The sequence below is a fragment of the Arachis ipaensis genome, chromosome B10, assembly GCF_059453495.1.
Source record: "Arachis ipaensis isolate K30076 ecotype BB chromosome B10, ASM5945349v1, whole genome shotgun sequence".
Classification (NCBI taxonomy): Eukaryota; Viridiplantae; Streptophyta; class Magnoliopsida; order Fabales; family Fabaceae; genus Arachis; species Arachis ipaensis.
This window is the reverse complement of record NC_142435.1, coordinates 78,052,873-78,061,725: the sequence shown is the minus strand read 5'-3', so window position 1 is coordinate 78,061,725 and position 8,853 is coordinate 78,052,873. Positions and strand designations below refer to the sequence as shown.

General features: G+C 41.7%; 2 non-coding genes across 2 annotated transcripts; both read left to right on the top strand.

Annotated features, from left to right (window-relative positions):
• The first annotated feature begins 4,932 nt into the window (after positions 1 to 4,932).
• LOC148580524 (small nucleolar RNA R71) lies at positions 4,933 to 5,036 on the top strand. Its single transcript, XR_015895618.1, has one exon. It is a non-coding gene; the product is annotated as a small nucleolar RNA R71 (small nucleolar RNA).
• Positions 5,037 to 8,361: 3,325 nt separating this feature from the next.
• LOC148580523 (small nucleolar RNA R71) lies at positions 8,362 to 8,468 on the top strand. Its single transcript, XR_015896370.1, has one exon. It is a non-coding gene; the product is annotated as a small nucleolar RNA R71 (small nucleolar RNA).
• The last annotated feature ends 385 nt before the right edge of the window (positions 8,469 to 8,853 follow it).

The window sequence follows — 8,853 nt, the reverse complement described above, 5'->3', positions numbered from 1 at the left end:
GTGGAGTGTAATTCTAACTACTGTCCTTTGGTAGAACACCAAACATAGAATTACACTATCACTCTTGTGTTGTTCTGGTGTGGAATACCAAACTTAGCTCCTTACAATACAGGGGAAACAACTTGTGATCTTTATTAAAATAAAGGTGAAAAGGAAAATACCTGAGGTTGGGTTGCCTCCAAACAAAGCGCTTCTTTATCGTCACTAGCTTGACGATTCCTCCTTCACTTGAGATGATAGTTTACTTTGGGGTTTTCCCCCATGTTGCCCAGGTAATGCTTGAGTCTTTGTCCATTCACTGTAAAAGTCCTTGCAGAACCTTCATCCATGATTTCGATGTGTCCATAAGGCGAAACTTTTGTGACAAGAAAAGGTCCGGACCACCTTGATTTGAGTTTTCCTGGGAATAGTCTCAATTTAGAATTGTAGAGGAGTACTCGTTGCCCCTTTTCGAAACTCCTAGGTGCAAGATGCAGGTCATGTCTTCTCTTTGCCTTTTCTTTATACATCTTGGTGTTTTCATAGGCTTGTGACCTGAATTCCTCCATCTCTTGCAGCTGCAAGATCCTCTTTGCACCAGCAGCAATGCTGTCAAAGTTTAGTATCTTGATAGCCCAGAGAGCCTTGTGTTCCAGCTCCAGTGGTAAGTGACAAGCTTTCCCATAAACCAGTTGATAAGGGGACATTCCAAGTGGTGTTTTGAATGCTGTTCTGTATGCCCAGAGAGCATCATCCAGCTTCTTCAACCAATCCTTTCTTGATGCACCCACAGTCTTTTCCAGAATCCTCTTTAGCTCTCTGTTGGATATCTCAGTTTGTCCACTTGTTTGGGGATGATATGGTGTAGCTACCTTATGTTTTACCCTATATCGTAGGAGAAGAGCTTCTAGTGGTTTGTTACAAAAATGGCTCCCTCCATCACTGATGAGTGCTCGTGGGACTCCAAACCGGCTAAAGATATTCTTCCTGAGGAAGTTCATGACAACCTTGTTATCATTTGTTGGAGTTGCAATAGCCTCTACCCACTTGAAGACGTAATCTACTGCCACCAAAATGTAATTGTTTGCATATGAGGTTGAGAATGGTCCCATGAAATCAATTTCCCACACATCAAACAGTTCCAGTTCCAAGATAAAATTCTGTGGCATCTCATTTCTTTTGGGCAAGTTTCCAGATCTTTGGCATTCATTGCAGCTCCTTACCAGTTCTTTTGCATCTTTGAAAAGGGTGGGCCAAAAGAATCCGCTTTGTAACACTTTTGCTGCAGTTCTGTCTCCTCCAAAATGTCCTCCATAACATGAGCCGTGGCAGTTCCATAGGACCTCTCGTCCTTCTTCTTCTGAAACACATCTTCTAAGGATCCCATCTGAACACTTCTTGAAGAGATATGGCTCATCCCAGACAAAGTACTTTGCATCATTCATGAGCTTCCTTTTTTGATGTTTATTTATCTCTGGAGGTAATGCTCCAGATGCCTTGAAGTTGGCAATGTCTGCGAACCATAGTGCTTTGTGAACTATCATCAACTGCTCATCCGGGAAGAGCTCGTTCACACTTGTATCATGTGCTTCACCTTTATCATGAGGGATCCTGGATAGGTGATCTGCTACCTTGTTTTCTACTCCTTTCTTGTCTCTGATTTTAATATTGAATTCCTGCAACAATAAGATCCATCTTATTAGTCTTGGTTTTGATTCTTGATTGGCAAACAAATATTTAAGGGCTGTGTGGTCTGTAAAAACAATCACTTTCGCACCAATGAGGTATGATCTAAACTTGTCAAATGCAAAGATTATTTCTAGCATCTCCTTTTCAGTAGTGGTATAATTTCTTCGAGTATCATTAAGGACTTTGCTAGCATAGTATATCACATGGACTAAGTTATCTCTCCTCTGTCCTAGCACTGCCCCGATTGCAACATCAGATGCATCACACATCAATTCAAAAGGTAGGCTCCAATCAGGTGGGGAAATGATAGGAGCAGAGGACAACCTCATTTTCAAGTTTTCAAATGCTAACATGCATGTTTCATCAAAGATAAATGGTGCATTAGATACAAGGAGATTGCTTAAGGGCTTGGCTATTTTTGAAAAATATTTAATAAACCTTCTGTAAAAATCCGCATGCCCTAAAAAGCTTCTAATTGCCTTCACATCACTGGGTGGAGGCAGTTTTTCAATAAGCTCTACTTTAGCTCTGTCAACCTCAATGCCTTAGTTAGAAACTTTGTGACCAAGGACTATTCCTCCTGTCACCATAAAGTGACATTTTTCCTAGTTCAAAACCAAATTGGTCTCTTGACACCTTTTCAATACCAAGGCGAGGTGATGTAGGCAACTAGGAAAGGAATCTCCGAATACCGAGAAATCATCCATAAAAACTTCAATGAATTTTTCTATCATATCTGAAAAGATAGAAAGCATGCAGCGTTGGAAAGTTGCAGGTGCATTACATAGCCCAAATGGCATGCGCCTGTAGGCAAACACTCCATATGGGTAAGTGAATGAGGTTTTCTCTTGATCTCTGGGATCAACCACTATTTGGTTATATCCTGAATAACCGTCGAGAAAACAATAATATGTTAGCCCTGCAAGTCTTTCCAACATCTGATCCATGAATGGAAGGGGGAAATGATCTTTTCGTGTAGCCTCATTGAGCTTTCTATAGTCTATGCACATCCACCATCCTGTGACTGTCCTTGTAGGAATTAATTCGTTCTTCTCATTGGGAACCACAGTGATTCCTCCCTTTTTAGGCATAACATGTACGGGGCTGACCCAGGGGCTGTCTGAGATGGGGTATATTACCCCTCCCTGCCATAACTTCATAACTTCCTTCTGTACCACTTCCTTCATGATTGGGTTCAACCTCCTTTGGGACTGAATGGATGGTTTGGCATCTTCTTCCAGCAGTATTTTGTGCATACATATGGCTGAACTTTTCCCCTTCAAGTCAGCAAGAGTCCAACCAATAGCATCTTTGTGGTTTTGCAGTACTTTGAGCAGTTCATCCTCTTGATCTTGGCTGAGGCATGAGATTATAATTACTGGGTAATTTTCATCTTCCCCTAAGTACGCATATTTGAGAGAGGGTGGCAATGCTTTAAGTTCAAGTTTGGGTGCTTCTGACTTTTTGTTTTCTTCCTTTGGTGCACCTTGTATATGAATCTCTGCTGTTGCAACCTCTTCACTTGATTCAGATTTCTCATCTACAAATCTCTCAGGTTCTTCAGATTCTTCTTCTTCAAAATTCTCTTGCACTTCCTCGTCAAGTACATCTAACCTCATGCATTCCCCCAATTGTTCTGGTGGGTAACTCATGGCCTTGAACACATTGAATGTCATCTTTTCATTGTGTAGTCTTAAGGTAAGATCACCTTTTTGGACATCAATGACAGCTCCAGCAGTGGCCAAGAACGGCCTTCCTAGGATGATGGAAGCCTTGGCTTCCTCCTGCATGTCCAGCACTACAAAGTCTACTGGGAAGATAAAATCTCCCACTTTCACCAACAAATCTTCTACGACGCCATGCGGGAACTTGAACGATCTGTCTGCCAACTGTAGGACCATTTTTGTTGGTTTAGCCTCCTCTATCTTCATCTTCCTCATCATAGCTACTGACATCAAGTTGATGATGGCTCCTAAGTCACAAAGGGCTTTCTCCACTGTGATTTCCCCTATAATGCAAGGGATCTGAAAACTCCCAGGATCCTTCAATTTTTGGGGCAGTTTGTGCTGAATGATAGCACTACATTCTTCTGTTAGTATCACAGTCTCGTTGTTCTTCCAACTTCTTTTCTTAGTCATGAGCTCCTTCAAGAACTTGGCGTAGAGTGGCATTTATTCTATTACTTCAGCAAAGGGTATGTTGATCTCCAGCTTCTTGAAGATTTCCAAAAATCTTCAAAACTGATTGTCATCTCCCTTCTTCTTTAGTTGCTGAGGGTATGGGACTCTTGGGATGTCTGGTTTCAGCACTCCTTCCCCTTTTTGTGAACTCAAATTCGGAACTTGAGCTTCGTCCTGCTCTTCTTCCTCTTTATTTGAGTCCTCTTCTTGTGGTTTCTGGGGGTTTTCCTTCAGTTCCTTCCCACTCCGAAGGGTGATAGCCTGACACTCCTCCCTTTTGGTTGAGTTAGTTTTACTGCGAAGGTTGTGGCTGGGAATTTGCTTGAATAAATAGCCAATTTGTGTCTCAAGTTTCTTGATGGCAGCATCCTGATTCTGCATATTTGACAGCACTTCCTCTCTGAATGCTTTACTGTCCTGGATATCCTTGCATATGCCTTCAAGTAGATTTTCAATCCTTGAGATTCTTTCATCAAATGATGATAGGTCAGGTTGAGGAGGGTTGTTCTGGCCTTGATATGAATGTGGAGAGGTGTTGTTATTGGGATGTTGAAACGGTCTAGATGTGAAGTGTTGGTGGGCTGTATTGTTTGGATTTGGGCATCTTTGATCAAGGCTTTGGTCTTGTTGATTTCCCCACCCAAAGTTTGGGTGATTCCTCCATCCAGGGTTGTAGTTCTTGGAGTATGGATCATGGTTTTGCCTTGGTGAATTCCCAATGTAGTTGGCTTGCTCCTGACTTCCCTCTACTTCTTCATTCACTCCTTCTTGGGTTGTTGATGAAGTGGAGATTGCTGCCACTTGGTTCCTCTCCATCTTCTTGGTGAGGTCAGCCAGCTGCTGGGTAATGAGCTTGTTTTGGGCCAGCAGAGCATCTACATTGTTTAGCTCCATTACTCCTCTTGTGTTCCCTCTTTCGGAAGCATAGAAGTAGTCGTTCTCTACTACTATTTCAATGACATCTATAGCCTCCTCAATGGTTTTCTTCTTGTTCAAAGATCCTCCGGATGAATGGTCTACGGCCTTCTTTGACTCATAAGACAGCCCTTCATAGAAAATGTGCAGCTGCACCCATTCGTTGAACATGTCAGGTGGACACCTCCTTGTCAGGTCTTTAAACCTCTCCCATGCTTCAGACAAAGTCTCACCATCTTGTTGCCTGAAAGTTTGGACCTCAGCTCTTAGCCTATTGATTCGTTGAGGAGGGTAAAATCTTGCTAAGAATTTGTTCACCATGTCTTCCCAAGTTGTCAAGCTTTCCCTTAGGAAAGATTCCAGCCACTTGGCTGCCTTATCCCTGAGTGAGAATGGAAATAAGAGCAGTCTATAGGCGTCAGGATGAACACCATTAGACTTCATTGTGTCGCATATTCTCAAGAAGGTGGTTAAATGTTGATTTGGGTCCTCTTGGACACTTCCTCCGAACGAACAGTTGTTCTGCACAAGGGTGATGAGCTGTGGCTTCAGTTCAAAATTGTTAGCATGGATGGTTGGCTTTTGAATGCTACTTCCACAGTTTCCTGGGTTTGGATTGATGTAAGAGCCTAAAACTCTTCTATCCTCCCCAGCATGATTTGCTCGACCTCTTCCTCCATGGTTGTGAGCCTCTTCTTCATGATGGTTTTCCATGCTTTCTTCCATGTTTAGTTCAAAGTATTCCTCAAAGTGTTCCTCCTCTTCTTCAGCACCAACTACACATTTGTCTCTTGCCTCCCTCCTTAGTCTAAGGAAGGTTCTCTCAGGTTCAGAATCAAAGGAAGTTGAAGCCCCGCTTCTTCTTCCTGTCATACAACCAACAAGTACAAGCACAGAGAATAGGTGCAGAAAGTATATCTGTCAGAATTACTGTTAGTGTGAGTGATGCAATATATCAAACAGTTAGTGGGTTAGTGAGATGAATAGTAAATAACAAAGAAAAAGTGGGGGGAAAGGAAGAAATTAACTAAAACAGGAAGTAAATAACTCAAATAGAAATTTAAATCAAACAAAAATAAAATGCTCAATCTAGTTATCCTCTAATCTAATCATTGTTGATGCACAATCAATCCCCGGCAACGGTGCCATAAACTTGATGCACGGAAAACTTGTCTCTCAACAAATCTCCCTTCGGCAAGTGTACCGAATTTGTCGTCAAGTAAAAACTCACAATAGAGTGAGGTCGAATCCCACAAGGATTGATTGATCAAGCAACTTTAATTAGAGGAATGTTCTAGTTGAGTGAATCAGAAATTGAGTTGAGAATTGCAGAAAATTAAATGGCGGGAAAGTAAATGGCAGAAAGTAAATTGCAAAATCTTAAATGGGAATGGGGGAATTGCTCATAAATGTAAATGACAGAAATTAAAGAGAATGGGTAAGATTAGAAATGGGGAGTTCATTGGGCTTAGGAGATGTTGCATTCTCCGGATCAATCTCATTTACATCTCTTCCTCAATCAATGCACTCATTGATCTCCTTGGCAATCTTAAGTGATTAAATTACAATTTCTTGTAATTCAATCTCTCAAATCTTGATCAATAGCCAATTCCTTGGTCAATTGCTCATGAGAAGAGATGAAGTATGGTCACTGATTATACCACATGCATTTCCCAAATCAAGCATTGAGAGGATTATAGTCACGTATCCATCCAAACCCAATTTGGTCCAGCATGAGAAAGCATTTCTAGCTTGATCTCTTCATTCCTCTTCCAAGGTTCAGAAGAGATCCAAGTATGAATAGTTTCTTTTCCAAGATAACTACCCAATTGGATGAAGATCGAAAGCTTTCAAGTAAAATCAAGAGAAAAGATAGAAGAAGAATAATGAAAACTAGTATTGATCCATCAAATTACAACAGAGCTCTCTATCCCAATGAAAGGGGTTTAGTTGTTCATAGCTCTGGAAAATGAAAACAAAGATGGAGAATACATTATGAAAACTAGAAGTGCAGAGAAAGTAAATACAGGTAGTAGTTCTATGCTATTTTCCAACTCCCAAGACTCCCTAAATAATTCAAAGCTACTCCTATATATACTACTCTTCTCATCTTCTAGTTGGTTCTTCAAGTCTTGGGCCTTTGGATCTTGAGTTTGAAGCAGTTCTCTTCTTCATTTGGGCTTGGCTTTACTTGTAGAGAGAAAGTGTGAAGTGGGTAGAGACTTTTGCTCAGGACGTTAGGGGTGTTAACGTTTAGTGAAAATATGAGTTCGAGAACGTTAGTGACAATCAACTTTCTCACTAACGTTTCCTAATTAAAAACCACGTTAACTTCAACGTTAGTGGCACAAACGTTGCCACCAACGTTGCCTCTAGGTCCTTCGCACACGTTATTGGGACTCAACTTTCCCAATAACGTTGAAAAGCCCCCCTTTGCTCCTACGTTAGAGCCCACGTTAACTCAGTTAACGTGGCTCTTTAACGTGGGCTTGCCATCCTTTGAGAATATTAGTGACACTCAACATTGTTACTAACGTTCCAATGTGCCCCCATGTCTCACGTTAGAGCCCACGTTAACTTAGTTAACGTGGCTCTTTAACGTGGCATTGCTTAGCCATTCCCAACGTTAGTGACAATGTTGAGTGTCACTAACGTTGGCTCATCTTTTACTCATCCACGTTAGCTTCCACGTTAACTAAGTTAACGTGGGAGTTAACGTGGCTCATAGTGGCTTGTGTGGCTCCTTCCATCGTTAGTGACAATGTTGAGTGTCACTAACGTTGGCCATCACCTTCTTTTCTCACGTTAGCCTCCACGTTAACTATGTTAACGTGGAGGTTAATGTGGCTCCTTGGGGTTGTGTGGTTGCTTCCAACGTTAGTGACAATGTTGGGTGTCACTAACGTTGTCGACCACTCTTGCCTCTTCACATTAGCTTCCACGTTAACCAAGTTAACGTGGGAGTTAACGTGGCATTGTGCACTTAGGCATACGTTAGTGACAATGTTGAATGTCACTAACATTTGCTTCATTTCCCCCTTTTAACGTTAGAGGCCACGTTAACTAAGTTAACGTGGACTCTAACGTGGCCACTTGTGAGCATTGGCCAACGTTAGTGATAATGTTAAGTGTCACTAACGTTGGCTCAAATTCCCTTCTTCACATTAGAGTTCACGTTAACTTAGTTAACGTGACTCTTAACGTGGGTAATGATGGCTTCGAGAGCGTTATTGGCAGTCGCTTTTCTCATTAACTCTGCAAGTTACCTACCATTCCTTGCTTTCTTTGGTCCTGAAATCAGGCAATAGAGTGCATCAAAGTTCTAGTCCAAGTCATGGGTAATGCAACATACAATTTGTCACTAAACTCATGCAAAATCCTCATGAAATCATGTAAAATGCACAATGTATGCTTGAATCTAGGTATAAGTGAATATCTACCCAAAACTAGCTTATTTCCTAAGAAAATGCAGGAAACTACCCTAAAAACAGTAAAGAAAGGGTCAGTGAAACTGGCCAAAATGCCCTGGCATCATACTGCCTTCTTTGATTCATAAGAAAGGCCTTCATAGGAAATGTGTAGCTGCACCCATTCATTGAACATATCTGGTGGGCACCTTCTTGTCAGGTCCTTGAACCTCTCCCATGCTTCATATAGAGTCTCACCATCCTGCTGCCTGAATGTTTGCACCTCAGCTCTCAGCCTGTTGATCCGTTGAGGAGGATAGAATCTTGCTAGGAATTTGTTCACCACATCTTCCTAGGTTGCTAAACTCTCCTTTGGGAAGGATTCCAGCCATTTAGATGCCTTGTCCTTCAGTGAGAAAGGGAACAGAAGTAGTCTATAGGTGTCAGGATGAACACCATTAGACTTCACAGTATCACATATCCTTAAGAAGGTGGTTAGATGTTGATTGGGGTCTTCTTGGACACCTCCTCCGAATGAACAGTTGTTCTGAACAAGGGTGATGAGTTGTGGCTTTAGTTCAAAGTTGTTGGCATGTATGGTTGGCCTTTGGATGCTACTCCCACAGTTTTCTGGGTTTGGGTTGATGTAAGAGCCTAGAACTCTTTTCTCTTGCCCAGCATGA